Source organism: Amblyomma mixtum, chromosome 3, assembly GCF_055824585.1.
Source record: "Amblyomma mixtum isolate Tamu chromosome 3, ASM5582458v1, whole genome shotgun sequence".
In the NCBI taxonomy this organism is placed as follows: domain Eukaryota; kingdom Metazoa; phylum Arthropoda; class Arachnida; order Ixodida; family Ixodidae; genus Amblyomma; species Amblyomma mixtum.
This window is the reverse complement of record NC_143014.1, coordinates 198,946,318-198,966,583: the sequence shown is the minus strand read 5'-3', so window position 1 is coordinate 198,966,583 and position 20,266 is coordinate 198,946,318. Positions and strand designations below refer to the sequence as shown.

The window sequence follows — 20,266 nt, the reverse complement described above, 5'->3', positions numbered from 1 at the left end:
GCGCTTTTCTAAATTTTACTTCCTTGTGACCTGCACCCGAATTCCTCTTGAGCTAATGAACTAAACAAGATTTAGAAAAGGAGAGAGAAAATGGTGCAAAAATATCCGGCATAGATCAGGATCTGCGTATGGTGAATTAAAGAAGAAACCGAAAGACTGCCATGCTGCGCTAATTTACCGTCATTCGGGCTTAATGTCGTCAGGATACACCCTGTGTATCAATATAGAACGGAGAGCAACGCTGCGCTTAACACATGACGTTGGCTTTCTCTTTCCTTAAACTTCAGATGCAGCTCAGCGCTGCATGCCCCCCCTCTGCTCATTATATTTAAAAATGAATATTAACCAATAGCTAGTGCATTTCCGTCTCTCGTGTCACGTGCGGTTATATGTTCTTCCAGTTACGTGCAGAAGCTTAAAGATAGAAATTCTTAGGATTGTAGTTTTAAAAGCAGCGGGAGAACAGTGAAACTAGGGCGCCGAGCCAAGACGAAGTCTGACAGCGCTGCAAACGTATACACGCCGCGGTTGGGAGCAACCACGACGGCACTGCGTTCTATAAAATCACGAGCAAGAATCTTCTACAGTATCGCGAGCTTCCTTGCGTAGGAGACACGCTTTGTTATAGAGACTGTTTGCCAATGAAAAAAATAAATGGTGGACGATTTAGCGTGCTTAGGTCCAATGCGAATTAGGTGCACTAGCACTTGGGTTTTCACTACGGTTTCGATTAGAGGGTTTGTTTTCAAAGGTCGACGCTTGCAAATACAATAAAGAAATAAAAAACGTATATGCTCTCCCAGCCTTATGTGGGCGCCGAAATTTGTTTAATTACCACCAAGCGTTTACGCAGAAACAGAAGTCGCTGCGGGAACTGGGGCAGAAGTAGCGACTGCTCCGGGCTAACCTGCCAGTTGCTTAGGCAATGGCTTCGAAAGCGAAGGTTTATACTATTTCCAACTTGTTTGCAGTTGACGTCCGCAAATTTTTTTAGCTGTGCGTCTATAGTCGGTCCCTAGGTGTTCCCTTTAACTTTTCATGCGAATGCGAAGTACAATCAGGAAACGCATTGTGCACCTTGCAGCACGTTGCAGCGTTTTAACGCTGCAGGATCGCTGTCATTTAGTCATGGGCTGCTTGTCTAACGGTAGGGACAAGAGCAAAACAAAACAAAAAAACAATGGTACTCACGTGGCTAATTTCTCCAAGCAAGGTTCTCCAGCTGTTAGGACTCTTTGATGCCGCCTGGAACAGAGTAAAAGAAAAGCGTGTCCATTTGTAAATATCATATTTCTGCCCGCAACCACCATCTCAGAAGTTTTTCTTGTAGTTCCCGCCAGGTATACTATAGTCCCCGCCAGGTATAATATCAGTAGCTTGCAATGATTTAGCCCAGTAAACCAATAATTTTTGAATCGGCTTCCAGTAGAAACCAGGGCTAAACAGTCGATACAAATACACACATCGCGAGGTACATCTCCGTTGTATACAAGCGCATGCAGATCGTGACAGCCGGTGTTGATGCCTTGAGAGCTCCGAAGTGGTTATCTGCGTTAAAGCTCGGAGGTGATGCGTAGTTGCCGGACAATAAGCACGCCGTTCGCTTTCAAGCGCTTCGAGATGTCGACTGTACGACCACGACACTGTAGACCCATTCGGACAATGTATTTATAAGATATGGCCTCTTGTCGAATGCGGTGTGCCAACCCATAGGAAACATTTCTGTCGCAGAACTATTCTCAGGCACATCATGCTATACCACCACTTCCCAGGGAACCACTATGCTTCGTTAACAAATCACGAAGGTGCGTCATAACCAGCAAGCCATATTGCGGAAAATAAGAAGGCATTCACAGATTTCCATGATTGTTTTTGTAATCACCATGATATGCTTGCGATTTTCGATAGTGTGTTGAAATATTTCCTTGATTTACGTTAAGCCTAATCCTTACACTCGAATGCACACATAGTTTTAGACCGAGCCTCCAATACTTTTGCTTCTTGCGAAACTTAGTCGATTCTCTTGTATACTCGGGATTTATGATCACCGCTACTGACGCTCTCATGTTTTAGGAGCAAAAATTGTCGGTTATCATGCGCTGTCGCCTGGTTATGAAAATGCTTCACAATTATTTCTGCAAACAAAGTTTCTCTCGCATTTGTACAGCTCGCGTCTACGATTTCTATCTTGAGACTGAAGCTGCATCCATAACTGAGTCACTTGCATTCGCTTGATTTTCTAAACGCTTAACTTCTTAAGCTTGTACGGCCTTCTGGCGTCCAATTTGTTTCGAAGATTTCCCGCCAAACCGTAAACAAAGAGCTAACGGCACGCGTAACGACCTAACTTCCAATAAGTTCTACCAGGCAGGCTCATCAATTCCATCAATATTGCATTTCTCATAAGCGTCGAAATACGATAATTAACCAGAATGCTTCAATAGCATTTCTACTGAACGACACTGTAGTCGCAACACGAAATTTAAGTGAAAGTGCGCGGCTAATGGATCGAGTGAGTCAGTAATGATTGTCCACTTCAGCGAGCTGTTAGAAAGTGATAATTAAACGCGTCTTCTCTTGGCTCTAAGTTCGCCAGAATGTAGCCAGCCCACAGCACAGAGAGCAAACTACCTTTTTCTTCCAACAATAAAAACCCTGTGAATCAATTCAGAGGCACACTATCCGCCGAATAGTTTTCGCATCTCCAGAAAGACCGACAATCGAGCAGAAGAGCCCCAAAAACAATGACACACCCAAGACCGGGCGATCGCGCTAGCGTTACTGGGAGCTAATGAGAGTGGTGACGAGCTTAACAGCGCCCTTCCGTTTTCGCCGGCCATCAAAACTGTCTGCACGTCAGGGCTTGCGGGGAACCGGATTTCGAAAGCCCGCGCGGGTCGTTTAGCAATCGAGTCGCTGAAGTAGAAAGGCGCGGCGGAAGATAAAGCAAACGAAAGCTAACGACGCGTCAACAGCGGCAGATGCTCCCATGGAAACGCGCCGCACGTACACGGCTATACTGCGCCGAGTGGAGCGGCGGCGTAATGAGTCCACGGCCGGGGCTAAGTGAAAAAAGAGAGGCCGCCCTCCCCGCTCATCAGGCGTAGAATTCAAATAACCACTGTCTGCGCCACGTTCGCGCGTCGCATTCTGTATACGGCGCGGGCTCCTTATCATAAGCGCGCCCTGTGGATTATGGCTCGCGCTGTGGCCATTTGGATGGCGCTGCTATTAGTTGCGCTTCTCCGCCGCTTTTCGCTGGAGCGCGTGGAGGACGGGAGAATGGCAAGAAGAAAGGAAGAGGAGGGAAAAAAAATATGGCAAGAGCAGAGCGCCAAGGAACGGGGTCCAGCGGGGGCTCGACGGTGACAGAGAGTCACCGCGGAGCACGCCACGGCTCATGAGCCACGCAGGAGCAGCGTCCCATAACGGCCGGGAAAGGAAAGGGAAGACATGCGCCGGCTGCTGTGCGAAGCACGCGGCGCACCGTATATATGGTGCGCGGGCGAACGGCCGTTTCGGCCTATCGTCCGTCCATCCGCCTCGTACAGGTTAGAGCTGGAACGACGAAGTTCTGGCTCGCTTCCTCTTCCGGTCATCGTGCCGACAGCGCACTGCGACATTGTGGCGAATCTTACGGACCACAACAGCGCCGCTGGCGTTTACTTGCTCTTTACGACAGGCAGCATTACACAGCCACGTAGTGCAAACGAATGCCTTCTTCTTTTACGAGGCTCGACACGGCGGCTGCATTTGGATGGATGCGAAATGCCAAAAAAAGCCGCTTAGTCAGATTTGGGTGCACTTTGAAGAACCGCCAGTGGTCGAATTTCAACCGGAGCCCTTCACCACGGTGCGCATTACAGGCCGCGGGGTGTGTTCAAATCGTAAAAATCCCTTAAGCCTCATTTAAAAGGCTCTGCATTTTTGCCTTCGTGGCCGTCACTAAGTGTGCCCAGCAAAATTGCAGAGGCGGTACCCGTTTCTTATTCGTTTAGTAAAAAAAAAATGTAGGCGTTTTCTTCAAGGGCACGGCTAAAAGGGAAAGACTGTTCGATTGCTTCGTGTCACCTTCACAGCAGCGACCATTACAACACGGGCTCATCTTGCAATTTCGCAGCAGCGTCGTCACAGTTAAGAGCTGTTCGACCTTGACAGTGTGTGGCGCAAGTTCCTGTGATTTCAAAGCTCGTCCAGAAGAAGTGTCTTGTTTTCCTCTTGCCTCATTCACAGACTCTGCCGGCTGCCTGCCTAAAGATGTGAAGCCACCATTCCACAAATACGATGATGGCAACAAGGACGGCGATGGCAGAAAATCCCCGAGAAGCGACCCGGCAAAATTGCGCCGATGCGAGATTGAGCATTACGTGAGTTCCGCCACATGCACCTAACCTCTGAGTCCTGCTTTCGCTGTCTAGATAAGCCCTAAAGTTTCCATTTCGTTTCTTCACGCTTTTTATGTCTTAGCTTGAAGCTCTTCCACACAGCTGCGAATAAACACGGCACATGACAACGAAAATTCGGTCGTGCTGCTTTTGAGTCAAGCCGCGTATGAACAGAACCAGAACAACGCTGCTACTGAATTAATTAGCGAGCCCGATAAACAAGGGCGTGACGCAGAACCAGCGCTCTTTTCAACAGTGCCTCCTGCCGTCGTCGACGAACGCTCTTTAGCATTCGTGCGCTCTCATTCGTGGCAGAACTTACGCTCCAAACTATTCAGCCGCCGGGCAAAGCGCCCTAGGCCGAGCTCATCAGACAAAGTAACTCTATTGTCCATTACGCTTTCTCTCTCTCTTTCGAAAGCAAGCGCAAATGTCCGCTCGTAACCGAATGAAAGAGAGCAGTTGTCTCCACGTAACAAGCGAGAACTCCGTGCGCCAGAGCAAGCCCACCGAGGTACACCGCGCGGCTCATAAAAAGTGCACAAGTAAAAGTCTCGGTTGCACGAAGCAATATCAGAACGAGAGACAAGAGACAGAGAAACAAACAACGAACAGGTTAACCGCTTAACCGTCCAGCGCTAGGGAAAAAAAATCAACTCATCCTGACGTGAAGCGCATATCCGCACTGCGCCCAGAAGAGAGCGCCACCAATTTCTCGGCGCCGCAGTTTTATATCCCGCAGTCTAGAATTACCGGGCTCCGCAGGAAAGCGCCGGCCCGCGGGGCTCCTGATAGAAACACGCCCACCTCGAGAGAAGGAAGCGTTTCGAGCAAAGCAAGCCTCGTCACGCACATCCGAGGCCCGGGCCCATTATCAAAATCCATCCGGAAAGCGCGCCATTGCGTGCGCCCATCGCACCGCTCGGGCATAAAAGCGGCGGCCGCAGCGACGGGCCCGCGCTGTTGTTGCCGCTGCTTCTGCTGCTGCTGCCGCCGCCGGGCAGCGGCGGCGCAGAGCCCAGATTGAGGGCGAGCGCAGCAGCGAGAAGAAACGGCCGCAGCCGAGCAGCAGCTGTACGTACCTGCCGAGGCTCGCTTGGCCGTTCACACAAGCGGCTAATGTGGCGGCGCCATACGGAGTGCGACGCCCACCGCGGCGGGAGCACGCGTATGTGATGTAGCCGGCATTTAAACGCGTGGAGTGCTCCATATACGACTGAAGTATTGTACAGGGAAAATGTTTTAGAGCGTGCATGCCATTGTGTCCTGGATGCGAGCGTACAAAGAGGGTCGGCACAGCAAAGGCATTCAGAACCGAGGACATGAATCGATTTCGCTGCTTAAAGATCCCTGCGGGTGTTGAACCTATTCGTATCGCTCCTCGCAGCGAAATATTCGTACGACTTTTTAAATGTTACCACGAAGATTTTGTGCTCGTGTTATTTGGAGAGGAGTCAGAAATAGGCTTGGATAGCTAAGGAAAGAGGAAATAATGCTGTTAGGATGCACACTCCTACCCACACTGCCGTCTTCAAGCATCTTTTCAGTTTTACGCAACTGCATGGATGCTACATTCTTTATACGGTCACGGTCGGGGTGTTAAAGCCGCAGAGAAAATCCCTACTCTCAGGTAGAAAGCAAGGATTCTCGCTTCCTCGAGAGCAAGAAATCTGTTGTGCGTGCTTGGTTTCAAAAGAAGTAACCTGGGTAGAAACCGGCCCCCTGTTTGCGCCTGTGAGATTGGCGCCGACCGTAGACTTCTTTTAGAGCGCATGTACAACATTATCACTTGTTTAAAAATAAAAATGCTTGAAGAAAATCCTTTTGCAAAGTTCATACATCTTATTTAGTGAGGTCCTCAGTAATCACTGTCACTAAACTGCCAGTGTGTGGCACTATTTTACAACGCGCAGGAACGTCTGATTACTCTGCCAGTGTTTGCATGGCTGCGGGAAAATTGCCGACGGGCTCTTGATTGTGAAGTGACAGCTAATGTCGGTGATTTGATCCTCAATTCCGGACTGACAGGTTAACACTGCGCTACCGCCATTTTTTGCTTAGCAGTAATTTTGGCTAACTTTCACTGCCGTGCTTGTTGCTGGAAATAATTCGCCAAAAAACAGTCTGCCAGGCGAACCGCGTAAACGCCATTTCAACAGTCGACAGCCAAACCATTACATAAAATGCGGCAGAGAGACGCCATCAGACTATGCGGCAGATAAGCGTCGTCAGACTAATATTTGATTACTTGCCTTCAGACCTTGAGCTCTTGGTTCGAGAAGTAAATATGCACGCAATTAATCAGACTGCCTCAGCTCCGACTAAGACAATACTAGTTTTTCTCTTATTATTCTTATTCGTGAGTCCCTTAAGTTCCTACCATGAATAGTGCTACTTTCCCAGGGCGCAAGACAAGCCCTTGCGACCATGACTGTTAGCGTTTGGGACATATTTTTCGATGGTGCATTTCTTAAGAAATATCGCAGGACGCAAACCAATTTATCATACACAGCCGCCGCGGTGGCTCAGCGATTATGGTGCTCGGCTGCTGACCCGAAAGACGTGGGTTCGATCCCGGCTGCGGCGGTCGCATTTCTATACACGCGAAATGCTCGAGGCCCGTGTACTGTGCGATGTCAGAGCACGTTAAAGAACCCCGGCGATCGAAGTTTCCGGAACCCTTCACTACGGCGTCCCTCATAGCCTGAGTTGCTTTATGACGTCAAACACCCATAAACCATAAACCAAAGACCCAAACCGAAAGACGCGGGTTCGATCCCGGCTGAGGCGGTCGCATTTCGATGGAGACGAAATGCTGGAAGCCTGTGTACTGTGGGTACTGTGCGATGCCAGTGCACGTTAAAGAACCCCAGGTGGTCGAAGTTTCCGGAACCCTCCACTACGGCGTCCCTCATAGCCCGAGTCGCTCTGGGGCGTGAAACCGCCATAAACCAAGCCAATCAATTCTTATGCACAAACATTACATTGTCGAATGACTACGCGTCTAAAATGAAGCCTGCATAATTATCCTGTGTTGTTACACAGCTTAATATGCACACAAGTGAGCATTCGATCTCACGAAGATAGGGTTTGGCGCTCAGACACAAGAGCGAGCAGCGCAGAGGTCTATCTGTGGCACGACGTTAATCCTGCGAAAGGAGGGCGTTTAAATTATCACGCCTGTGCTCGTGCTCGCGTCACTTCCACATCACTCATGCGCGTGCGCACGAAGTAAAAAAAAAACGAATAGGAAAGAAATAAACGAGACGAGAATATATAAATCTACGCGCCCCCGCTTTTGAGGCAGAGAGGGCTCCTGCCGCACGCCCGGCAACTCCCGACTGATGCAGCACTCTGTAGCGGCTGCCCGGATCCACGGCACGCACCGAACCCTCTCTGTCATTCTTTTACTTGACGTCTCCGCGTGGGAACATGGCCGCCATTCGAGGTGCAGGCTCGTGCTTCACGTCGCGCGGGGCGGACAGCAGCGGGTGCTGCTCGATGCTCGCTCATTTTTGCGACCGAGGATAACTCTTTAGCTCGCGTGCTTGCACCTTGTAATTCTTCGGCCGTGGATGGCGCGCATCCATCGTGGCGAGAACTGTTCCCCCCTTTTTCGCGATTCGAGCGCACACGACGCGCGGCGCTTCGCGTTCCGCGGGCAGCCGCCGATGATGGCGCGTTTCGACGGAGCCTCGTGCGCGCTTGAATATAGCGCGCTAATCCATTGTGCGGAGCTGTTAATCTGCCCCGCGCTGTTATTACGGTCAGACGTCTGCGCTGCGCGGCGTGCGTGGAAAGAAGCGCGTGAGCCGGATGAGCGGGCTGTTGTGCCGCCTTCTAGCTGCAAGACATGCACCATCCGATATGCGTTCGGCCCACCTGGGTGGCGTGAACGTAGAGAGGCCAGTGCGCCACGCGCCAGACTGCCGGTTCTAGATTGCTAGCTGTTTTTTTTTTCTTTCATTTTCCAGTCTGGAACACGACGTTCGTGAGCAGATCGATACGTGAGCGAGACTGACACGTTAAACGGCCGCAGCCACCTCTGGCACACGGAAAGAAATCACTAACCCCGTAATGTCGTGACAGTGTTATTGCGAGGATTGATGGCTCTCGCATGCTTATGCGCATTTACCTTCGCTTACCTTTGCTCTTTTGGGAATGTCTGGCTTAGTGCGCTAACAACGCTGCCCAGAGGAAGAAACGGCCGTCAGCTTTTGCGGAGCATTCCGTTCTTTTATGTACCACGCCATAGCCAAAGCGACAGGCGCATGTGACTACCTTACAACAGGTATACCCATACCAACTGTTTTAGAAGCTGCTTAAACACTGCCCCAAAAGTACTTTAGTGCTTCTCTTTAATGCGTGCTTAACGCCGTGGAGCTGAACCTGGGCTATGGGAGATGCCATCGTGGAGGGCTCAGGATTAATTTCAGACCTCCGCCTTTTTAACGTGCACTGACATTGCACAGTCCACGGCCATTTTTGCGTATCGCCTTCATCGAAATGAAGCCGCCGTGGCGCAATTCGACACCGCGTCCTTGCGCTGAGCACCACAAAGCCTTAGCTATTGCACCACCGTGGCGGGTTATGTTATATAGCACAATGGATAAAAGAAATTGGAGTGCCTGCCTGTGAAAAGTGCCACCCCAGCGAACAGCGTCAGTCGTGTTGGATATCCGCAGGAATGACACGAGGAGACAACGCTGGCCTGCTGAGAACTGCTGACGAGTTTCAGTGCTGCGTCGCAGTCAAATTCTTTCTCTCTCTCCCGACCATGGTGCGCTCGTTTGGCGGGGGCGAAATACAATAGCGCCTATAACTTTAAATGTCGCAGCACAGGAAAGAGTTTTGTGCACGGCGGGAACGGTGGCAATAACAGTGGTATACAACGGTGACCAAAAGCTATATGCAAGTGTACTTCCCAACTCTCATACAGCTATAAATTTGACTAGTCGTGTTTAGATACCCTTTGCACGCTTATGTCTTGAATGTTCATTTTATTTTGAAATCGTTTCCTCTGTGTCCTGTCAATCCTTTGAGTCATCGTTTTGAACCTACCCATACCTAGCTAGGTTTTGAAACCTAGCTGTCCATTTTTTTTTAAGTAAGTACAGCAGGAATTTCAGTGTGTCAGCAGCGCAGAAATCGTTAGGATGAATTACATTGCAGAAACGCAGATACGTATTTAGGTTGAAATTCTTCCATATTATATTTTATTCTGAAAAAGGTACTGACCGTGATCATTATTTATTTCCGCCAGACTATATATTTGCAAGAAGGGACCACACTTACAACGTAAAAGATATTAACTGCAAAACAGATTTACTAAACGTCATTTTTTTCTAAACACAACAAATAATGAATAAGTTGCCCCAGGAAGTCGTTTAAAAAAATTTTAATGAATCGTTTGCTGTAATATTAACGCTTGTGTTTGTTTGCATCAAATTATGCTGCATTATGTTTTCTCTGTATATATTGTTTTATTTTCCTGCCACTATATCGTACTGATTATGTTGTAGCTCCCCCCCCCCCCCCCCCCCCCCCCTGTAATGCCAAACAGGCGCTGTGAGTAACGTGATAAATAAATAAATAAACACAGCAAAGGAGTGAAAAAAGTATTGTCCATCACGGTCTCGACGGTGGCTTTTTTTCCTTCCGTTCAGGTGTCCTGCTGCTGTGGAATCTCGCTAGACCGATTGTGGACACTCCATCTTGCAAAAACGCTCGTCTAGGAAGGTTTCGACGCAAATTAAGGGAAGTTTGGTGGTCGAAAACCCAAGAATAAATAAATAAATAAATAAATAAATAAATAAATAAATAAATAAATAAATAAATAAATAAATAAATAAATAAATAAATAAATAAATAAATAAATAAATAAATAAATAAATAAATAAATAAATAAATAAATAAACTACTCTTTTCCGATCTCAGTGCTCTCTTCTTGTCCCTACTTTTAGCCAATTTCGTATCTTCATATTCGTTCGGCTTTAAAGGGACACTAAGGGAAAAGACGCATTTACTGCCCACAAAATTTGACTTTAAATTTTTGCTGCCTCTCGATTGAAACTCGTGATATTTGCATCAAAAAGGACTCCCTGAATACCGCGTTGAAGTGCATAGTGGTGTAGCATAGCCTCTGGGATCCGGGTTGGAAAAAAAAAAAAGATTGTGTCGACGAACCGCATTTACTTGCGAAATTGGTCGTTGGTGGTGACAGCTGGGTTTCATTTCTTCGACCGTTTCTAGCTTATAAAAGCTCCGTTTTCAGTGAAAGGAGTGTCTTTTTTCGTTATAATGCAGTCATCTAGCGATCAACTTTCTCCTCAATCTGCCCTTTAAGACGCGATTCCTTATTTGAAGCACCCACCGCGGTGGTTCAGTGGCCATATGGCGTTCACTTGCTCATGGGTGGAGTTCCTGCAGAGGCGTCCGCATTTATATGAAGGAGAAATACGAAAAAAAGCTCGTAAACTAAGACAACAGAACATGTTAAACAGTCCAGGTGGTCTAAATTAATACGGAGCCCTCGACTACGGCTTGCCTCATAGCCCACAGCACTGTTCCATCACGTAAACATCCAATCAGACAGTCAAAAATTATTTGAAACACGCATAAGCGTTAGTGATCCCTTTTAATCACAAACCCTCCACTTTGATGCGTGGGGCCTGGGGCACAGGCGGCGGAAGCTTTTCAAGGGACAAATACTGACGCACCTGGCAGCTATGTCAGCTCCTCGCGACGAGAGCGCAGCATATCATGCGCCTATGTATTAACGCACTTGTTGCTTCACTCGGGTGACAGCCTGCGTAGCACGAGTGAGTCGGATGAGAACAGGCTGCTATAAGCAGGGCTATAAGGCGGCTGGTAGGCGACAACGTCAGCTTGAGAGTTGCGCTTCCACCGAAAACTAATAGTAAAAATAAAAACACACATTATGAGCGCATGACTACGACTGCCCATAAAAGGCCCAGTGTCGTGTTACATGAGGGTTCGTGAGAGCTTTTCATGCTCTCTAACTATTTCTGGCGTTCAAGTACGTCGAGAACCTGCTTTCGGCTCCCAGGAAGTAACTCTTTTATGTTTTCTCCCCCTTTTTTTTATAGCTCTAAAAACAGGAGTGAAACACCTGTTTTGAAGCAGCATGGAAGTGCGCATAAACCGCAGTTGTTTCCATACTTGTTTCGCGACATACCGCGCCCGTGTTCAGGATAAGTTGTCTTTTTTTTTTTTTCAAACCAGAGCTTCCATACCATACTTTGAAGCGTCAGCATCCGAAAATGTTAGAGGGCATTAAACAGCAGTCGCCACGCAAAATAAATCTTGCTCGATGGGTGCTCTAGGGTCGGGTTTTGCACCGTGCACTGTCGTAATTGTATAATGCAGCGCGCGGAGAAGCCACTGCTGCATAGCCCCAAGTGGTTGCAGCGATTACGCGAGCCGTGAGGAGCAAGAAAGAGAGAGCAGTGGTGCGTAGGGCGCCCCCTTTCCTCGACCCTGTGTCTCAGCAACAGCGCTGTGGCTGTGCGTCGGTCTCCGCTTCCGTAAACAAATTCCGCGAGCTGAGCCTGTGTGAAGAGAAAGCCAGATGCCGTGGCGCCGGGCTCTGCTTTCGTGCACGTAATGCGTTGCTTTGTTGCCATAAACTAATCGCCGCTGCTCGTGCCCTCGACGGGAAGACAGGCCCCGCGAGAGAGAACGTATCCTGCGGTCCCTACAGCCTTTTCCACGCTAATGCGCGCAAGAGGGGCATTGGGTCTCTTTTTGTGAGCGTGGCTGCTATAAACGATGGCAAGCTCTCTCCCAATCTTCGAGTAGGCAAGGCCTTGCAAGGGTGCGACGCGATCACTAGAACGAAAAGGTGTCTTTGGCGGTGAATTCCAGCAACTTACGCAAGCCTAGCGCCTGAAGCGGGGTGAACATTAAGTCACAACGGGAAGGACACGCCTCCGTACCACGGATATTTTAACGCACTGTTTCTAGCCTCCGAAACCGAAGCCTAAATAGAAGCCTCTTCAAGGGCAAAATTATTTGCCCTTTATTTAGAGATGCAAGAAGTGTTCCAAGATTATCAGCAAGAAGCCTAATGGCACCGCACTTTAATCGCTGACGCCGTTATGGGGCTCCTTGTCCGCACAGAACCAGCCTGTACTGGATACGCTTATGCAGGGGGCGTCCCACTGCAAGAGCCAGGATTCGAAAACGCAGGTCACCCTCACTTTGCGAGACAGCCTTAATCTGTGCTTGTTGCACTAATTTTCTCTAACTAGAGATAAAATCATTGAAATGCACGCGTTGCTAGGCTGTTCTTGTTGATGAAGGCCCCATATCATAGTATTCACCACATATATGCCGCCGCGGTGGTTCAGTGGCTACAGTGCTCGGCTGCTGAACCGAAAGATGTGGGTTCGATACCGGCCGTGGCAGTTGCATTTCGATTGAGCGTGAAATGCTTCAGGCCCGTGTACTGTACTACGTGGTGTCGGTGCACGTTAAGGAACCCCAGGTGGTCGAAATCATCAGAAGCCCTCCACTAGGGCGCCCCTCACAGCCTGAGCCGGTTATATATATATATATATATATATATATATATATATATATATATATATATATATATATATATATATATATATATATAGTAGTTGCAGGAGGTCTTGTCGTTCAATGGGCCAGGAAGACTTGTAGAAGAAGGGGTCACAACCTTGCAATTATCTTAATTTAATACCGACAGTTTCGGACGGAGGACCGTCCTTCCTCAGGGTATACACAAGAATACTTTGAGGAAGGACGGTCCTCCGTCCGAAACTGTCGGTATTAAATTAAGATAATTGCAAGGTTGTGACCCCTTCTTCTATATATATATATATATATATATATATATATATTGAGTCTAATAAAACTTCCTCTCGAATAATAAGCAAGGTGTACGCACTGAAGCCTCCTGTTTTAAGCAGTTAATTGTATGAACGCATGGCATCATGTCGTCAACAAATAACACCGCTAAGATTGATACAGTTTGCGTTAAGTATTTAAAAAATGTCTGGCAGTTTAGCACTGATAAGTACAAAATATTGAGCGAAAGCACGGCTTTTTTGCAGGTGGACACCACCGCCGCGTACCTCAAAGCGCGACTGAGCTGTCCACTGACTCCTGTAGCCAGTCATGCGCCTTTCGTTTCCTCAAAATCAAAGGAGTCTACGACGTTGTCAACACCAACGCCAATGAAATTAATGAACGCCAGCGGCCTACTGCTTGAGTGCCACATTTCTGCCACAACACTGTCAGCGCCAACGCATGCAGCGCACATCTCTGTGTCACTACCGCCACGTAGCTCAGAGTGCGATTGAGGTGTCCACTGACCTAGGGCGCCAGTTATGTGCCTTTCCTTTCGTGACTGTCCCAAAGGCTTCACGTCCACATGCGGATTTTGCATGGTAGGAGGCTAATAGTGTTTTCGCACTAAAATAATTTCTTTTGGTTTGCCACCATGAGCTCTTCCTCCAACCAAGTGCATTTTAAGGGCAATCACGGTATTTATTTACATAGGTGCATGACGGACTATTTATGGTTAAGAACTCAAGGACAACTCTATTTCATCTCATTTGTTCATTCAAGATCACTACCTGTGAACGTAACAATGAGGCCTAGGAATGCTCCCGTAGCTCACTTTTATGATTCACTGACAATAAGGAGGTCGCCGAAGCTGCAAACAGTGCATCAGCTGGGTCTTATTCACATGCGCGTGGCTGCGTTATTTATTGACACGTTACTAACGCTAGCAGAAATTAACTGTTAGCAGAAATTAACCCGTTAGCAGAAATTAACTGTTTTCTCATTATTTTGTCATTAGGCAAAGCCTGGAATCTCGAGATCAAATTTAACAAAATACAAACGATGAACTTAACAAATAAAAATCGCCCCGCCGCGGTGGCTCAGTGGTTACAGCGCTCGGCTGCTGACCCGAAAGACGCGGGTTCGATCCCGGCCGCGGCGGCTGAATTTCTTGAAGGCGAAATTCTAGAGGCCCGTGTGCTGTGCGATGTCAGTGCACGTTAAAGAACCCCAGGTGGTCGAAATTTCCGGAGCCCTTCACTATGGCGTCTCTCGTAGCCTCAGTCGCTTTGGGTCGTTAAACCCCAATAAACCAAACCAAACCAAACCAAATATCCCATTGTTTTCCCACACGCAAATACTGGGCATCACCCTTAAATGTAAACTAATTGCAATATCTAGACGTAGCGTTCTGTTTTACACTAAGATGTTTTACACCAAACTGTTTTTACACTGCAAGTGCGGACGTACACTGCGCGAATGACTAAAAGAGCCGGTGGGTTCCCCGGTGCAGGCCCTGCGGATCTTCTTACTGTCAGCTGCTCTGCACACCGTTTCAAGGAAGCGTTCGCCTCCATTTACACAGCATCCAGGCCCGAGAAGCACTGTAGGTTGTGTCAGCACAGATGGGTGATTTTCGGTCGCGCACTGCGTGCCCTGCGTAGTTTTGGCGAAGATTATAAAGCAGTTGACGGCTTACCCCGCTGTCACAGTAAGAACCTGTCGATGTCTGCGCCATCATTACGCGTCCCTTCAGTTGTCCAAGAAATCAGCTCTCTATTAACGACTGAAGGAAAAGCAAACATTAAAAAAAGCCACAAGACAGGGCACAGCCATGATCGCCATCACAGGGTGCCGACAATCATACGAATACTTGTATCGTTCAATATTAAATAATCGTTCCGATCAGTTGGTCGCGCACAAGCATAATTGCATCGCTGCAAAGAAATAATCATAAACCTCTATCACTGTGCTAGTGCCTGCTTAGCTACAGTCCCGTTGAGACTTGCGTAGCTGTCATATATAGAGGCCACAACTCTCCAGAATCCTGTCATGCGCTGATTGCGCAAGAAAACAAAATTTCTCAGAAGGACCCCTTTTATTTAATACGCCTTTCGCGTTCATCCTCGTTATCGTTGCGTCCAAACTAAACAACGCAACTATTGCTTGTGTGCTGACATCAAAAAACTTAATATCTCCGCTTATCCAGTTCTTAACGAAGAAGCGAAAATAAAGCCTTAAGCATAAAACTCAATGCAAGACACGTGAGGGTGGCTGGCCTCGAGTACATGTCCGTACACTGATTGGACGCTGCAAAAGTGCTCATAGCCGGGCAAGTTGAAAGAAAAAGCGCGAAAAAAAAAATAGAGACGAAGACACAGGAGTCTCGTCGTCTCTGTTTTCGCGCTATTTTATTCCGACACTGATTGCGACTTGCGGGAATTTGTGAGGCGTTAAGCTGTTTTTGTACACCGCTGGGCACCGTGCTCGTTTCAAGAAAAAGAGATTCGTCCGAAAACATGACAGGAGAGAGGTACATAAATATCGCGACTTGTTCCCATCCCGACACGTACCGCGAAAACAGCCTGGCTACGACGGCCTTCAACACAAATTTTCGGATAGGTTGGCATTCAATTTGCTGGCAGCCGCGTGTTTGCTCTTAGCTGCTAGGAACACTGTTTTACGCGGCGTCGAGCCCACGACTAGTCCACTAGCGACCTTCACACCGTGGCCGCAGTTGCATGTCTGGAATAACTAAAATATGTATGTGCTGCCCGACGGCTCCTCTATAACCGCCTCCACTCAGGACAAGTAAAGCGCGAAAACTGGGCTATGGAAAGATCATTACGCGTGTTGCCACACCGTTCCAGTCTCGGCTCTTGCTAAAGCTGAGAGGCATTTTCACTTCATTCTCGTATTATTCATGAGAGTGACGCAAGTTGCATGAGTCATTATTCCGCGCATCACGATGTGCCAATGCGCCCGCTGGTCACGCGTTCACGCGGGCGCACGCAGCGTTATAGATGAAGCGAGGCAAAAATGAAAGCCAGCGACAAAAGTTATGAGCGGCACGTCTGGGCACCGATAACAACGCACGAATAAACCGTCGCCTGAAAGGCGCTACTTTTGTTTCCAGGGCGAGTTGTTGTCTCCCCCACGATTTCATCAAGCGCGACTGTGCTTTTCGGTCCCTTGAGCTCTCTGCCCGTTGGCGTCATTGCGGGTCGCAGCTGAAATCATACGAAGGCTTTTTGGTGGATTGGCTTCAATCCTGTCGCAATCGGATTACGCTCAGGGATTAGCACTACTTTATTGCTTCTTTTTCGAAGCCCACTAGGCACTCAGTGGCGCAAATCCATCTAAGCCCCAGGAGTGGAGGCATATGCAATTTCCCAGCCTTCATCTCACCCTCAACCTTTTCGTTTTTGCAACGTATATCAACGTTCCCAGAGATGTGCTTTTAACGTGACCGATTCATAGCTGGTGTACTGGCTGTCTTTTGCTACCGATGACTCATTTGGTGCTACTAGGAAAAGCACGTCACTTTCAACATCAGGAGCGACATTCAGTTTCGTTCCCTTCCTATTCTCTATTTCTATTAATGCCACAAAATACCCCCGTTGAACGAAACTCTTAGCTTCCCCTTGTTGAAAACAGTTCGTCGTACCTTCTAGCCTCCTCTCTCATCGTCACCAGGTTTTTCTGGGCGAGACTGGAACCAATTTTTTCGCTTCGGTTCACCTGAGCCGTTTGGGCGCGGTGATGTGTTGGCCTGGCCTGAGTAGACATAAGGCTGATTTTTTATTTCTTTTTGATGCCCAGACGATCGTGCGCGACGGTGTGTTGCATGGACGACTTCTGGTTTGTGAGTCTCGTCATGGAAAGAAAATGCATTCTTATGGAAGCCTTTTTATAAACCGATGCTGTTTATTGTGTAAAGGGGGAAAAAAGGAATCTATTCGAGTACAGGACACAGTAACAGATGATGCGCTGAGAGCAGCACAACATATCTCGTATTCATAAGCGCCATCCTCGATCAGGTCACGCAAGCGCCTCATCAATTTGCGGATGCTTTAAGAGCGCGATGTCGTGACTTGGCACCCAAGGGTGACTAGCTCGCTAAAAACACTTATGACATACATTATTGGGACATACTTGTCGGAGTGCATGACTTCGGTTACTTCTCTATTTAGGATCTCTTAAAGTGACGCAAACTTTGCAAAGGTCCTTGGCGAGTTATGCGCAACCAATGAACGCTTACAAGTGCCTGCATTAAGACGGAAAATTTATTTTTTGAAAGCATATGTTCCAGCTTCGTGTCACGGTGGAACTCAGTCTATCCAGCGGCTCATCATTGAAAGTTCTCGTGGTTTCTGTTGGGTACATGCATTTCATGGCAATGCACTCATGGCCTGAAGTCCCGTAGTGAGTGGCACGCAGACAACTTGAATTCGCAGCGTACTCAAAACTTGAATAGTAGTGACATGGCTGCCATCCAAGCCAAAGTCAGTTTTAGCATCGAAAGATCTCTTCCATATGCCTCCACGTTGTGATGGAGGCAGTCTGTCTGCTGTCCAGAAGAGCACAATACGACACAGCCGCATTCATGGCTTGCTTCAATTCGTTAGGCTAAATATTGCCGCTTCTATCGCGGGTTTAGTCAACTTTCTTAGATGTGGAGACACTGTCCTTACCGATATATCTCAGACCCTAATGCAGCCTTTCAAGCTAACTGAATGGGCTTACGGATTCAGAGCTTCCACTGCCTCCTCAGGTTCAATGCATACAATGTGGGAATGCACATTATCGAGAAAAGAACCTTGCAGCCGTAGCATTGCTTTCAATTCATATATAGCGCTCTTCAGTACAGCATCCTCTAATTTAACCCGCACAATTTATGCTTCATCGCAGGTCTTCCTGTTCTCTTTTACCCATTGCAAATTCCGTATGTACCCCCGTGCTCAAGTTTCTTGTCTACAGGAAACAGGTTTCTACAGCAACATTGCCTTTTTAAACATTACAGTGATCACCATCACGTCTGAGATGTGCTCATGGTGGGATCTTCTCCGTGCCGACGCGTGCAGTGGTACGCACACCGTGAACGCACTGTAGTATGCGCATGTTAAAGCAGCAGTAAGCAAGAACCTCGCGCCAACCAAAACGCAATAACAATAAGCATTCCCCAATAACGCACACGAGGCCTGGACAACTGCGTCCAGCTCTCGTGTGTGAACGCCAGGTGACCTCAATTGATCTGCAGCCCTCCACTACGGCGTTCCTCATTGCCCATGTGTCGCTTCGGGACGTTAAATCCAACATACCAATACCATACCACTTATTTCACATCCATGCTGCCGCACAAGCTGATTTTCGATATGAAAAGAGCGTCTTCTTAATGCTGCATATGAATTGATATACTTTGAGAATATACTTTGAGTAGTTGTATGAGACACACACGCAAAGATCAATATTACCAAACTTGCGAGTGCTCAGCATAAATCTGTCAGGTTTATTTATAACTGTTACAGCTGGAAAACATCCCCATCAGCCCTTTTGCAAACGACCAATTTAGAGACCCTGCAACTAAGACGTTACCTCGAAAGAAGAAAACTGTTCTACTCGATTTATCATAACCAACTTTAAATAAACAAAAATACTTATTTTTAATGAGTTACCCGGCGACAAACCCGATCATTTCATTCAAACAAATCGAGCGATTTTTCAAGTAGGAAAAATATATTTAAAGCGTCATTTTTCCCGCGAACAGTCCGCACCTGGGATGACCTACCTGCAAGTGTGGTTGAATGTTCAACCGTGTCTTCTTTTCTGAGTGCGTTCCGTAACGTACTGAAGTGTTCGCCATTGTTTTAACCTAATGTTTATACAGAAGTACTTGCTTCGTGTGTGTTGTACATGTTATTTTCACGTCTTCCTTTGTTGGACTGAATGTAAGTACATTGTATTAGAAGAACTTGTTGTTGGGCTAGTTGGTAGTTATTCATCATTAAATTCAAAGGCGCCAAACCATACGCACACACACACACAGGAGAAGAAAGACGAGACAGAGCGCTCTGTCTCGTCTTTCTTTCTTCTCCTGTGTGTGTGTGTGCGTATGGTTTGGCGCCTTTGAATTTAATTACATTGTATTACTGTATACTCTCTGGCTCTTTACCACCCACTCCTGCCTAAGGCTTGCATTCAGGCTGGCAGCATGAAATAAATAAATAAATAAATAAATAAATAAATAAATAAATAAATAAATAAATAAATAAATAAATAAATAAATAGACTTTCAGGCTACGGTGATCTTTCTGTACGTTTGTTATGAAAGCAGGGAATTCAAAAGTGCGTTGGCACTGATAAGCAAGGAATGACTGACTTAAAGGTGCACTGAAGAGGAATCTGAACTTGTCGTTTTCCCGCGGGAACTCGATCTACACGTTCCTAGCATTCTTAGAAACTGCGACTTATTGCCCTGTATGGCCGATTTCCCAAATTAAATCGAATTAACGGCCGGCTCCCGCCCTTTTTTTTTAATTCTGCCTCGTACGGTGGGCGGAGTCGACCAACGCGTGGAGTGCCTTTCACCCAGTCCCGTGGCGGCTTGCCGCTCTGCCATCGGCGGAGTAATACGTAGTAGTCCGTAGTAGCAAATAGTCCGCGCGTATTTTTATTTCTGCGGGCTTATTTTGCGGCTATATTATCTGCGAATGAAACTATTTATTCACAGAAACCTAAAAAACAAAATAAAGCGAAAGCAAAGCCTCCACGTAGCTGGCCGAAAGGAACTTCACGCGTTGGTCGACTCCGCCCATCGTACGAGGCAGAATTCAAAAAAAAGGGCGGGAGCCGGACGTTAATTCCATTTAATTAGGGAAATCGCCGATACAGGGCAATAAGTCGCAGTTTCGAAGAATGCTAGGAACGTGTAGATCGAGTTCCCGCGGCAAAAAGACAAGTTCAGAATACTCTTCAGTGCACCTTTAAGAGCCGTCGCCTCAACGGCCCTACAGGGGTCCGGGGTGCTAGTCGTTCATTATTCGTAA

General features: G+C 47.5%; 1 protein-coding gene across 5 annotated transcripts in view; it reads right to left on the bottom strand.

The window, feature by feature from the left end:
• Positions 1 to 20,266, bottom strand: part of Ddr (discoidin domain-containing receptor 2) — a 608,941-nt gene that overhangs the window by 355,018 nt on the left and 233,657 nt on the right. For all 5 annotated transcript variants that reach the window (XM_089582433.1, XM_089582432.1, XM_089582436.1 and 2 more), the window contains exon 4: positions 1,192 to 1,245. The gene's annotated coding sequence lies outside the window, so the exon portion shown is untranslated. The remainder of the gene's footprint in view (positions 1 to 1,191; positions 1,246 to 20,266) is intronic.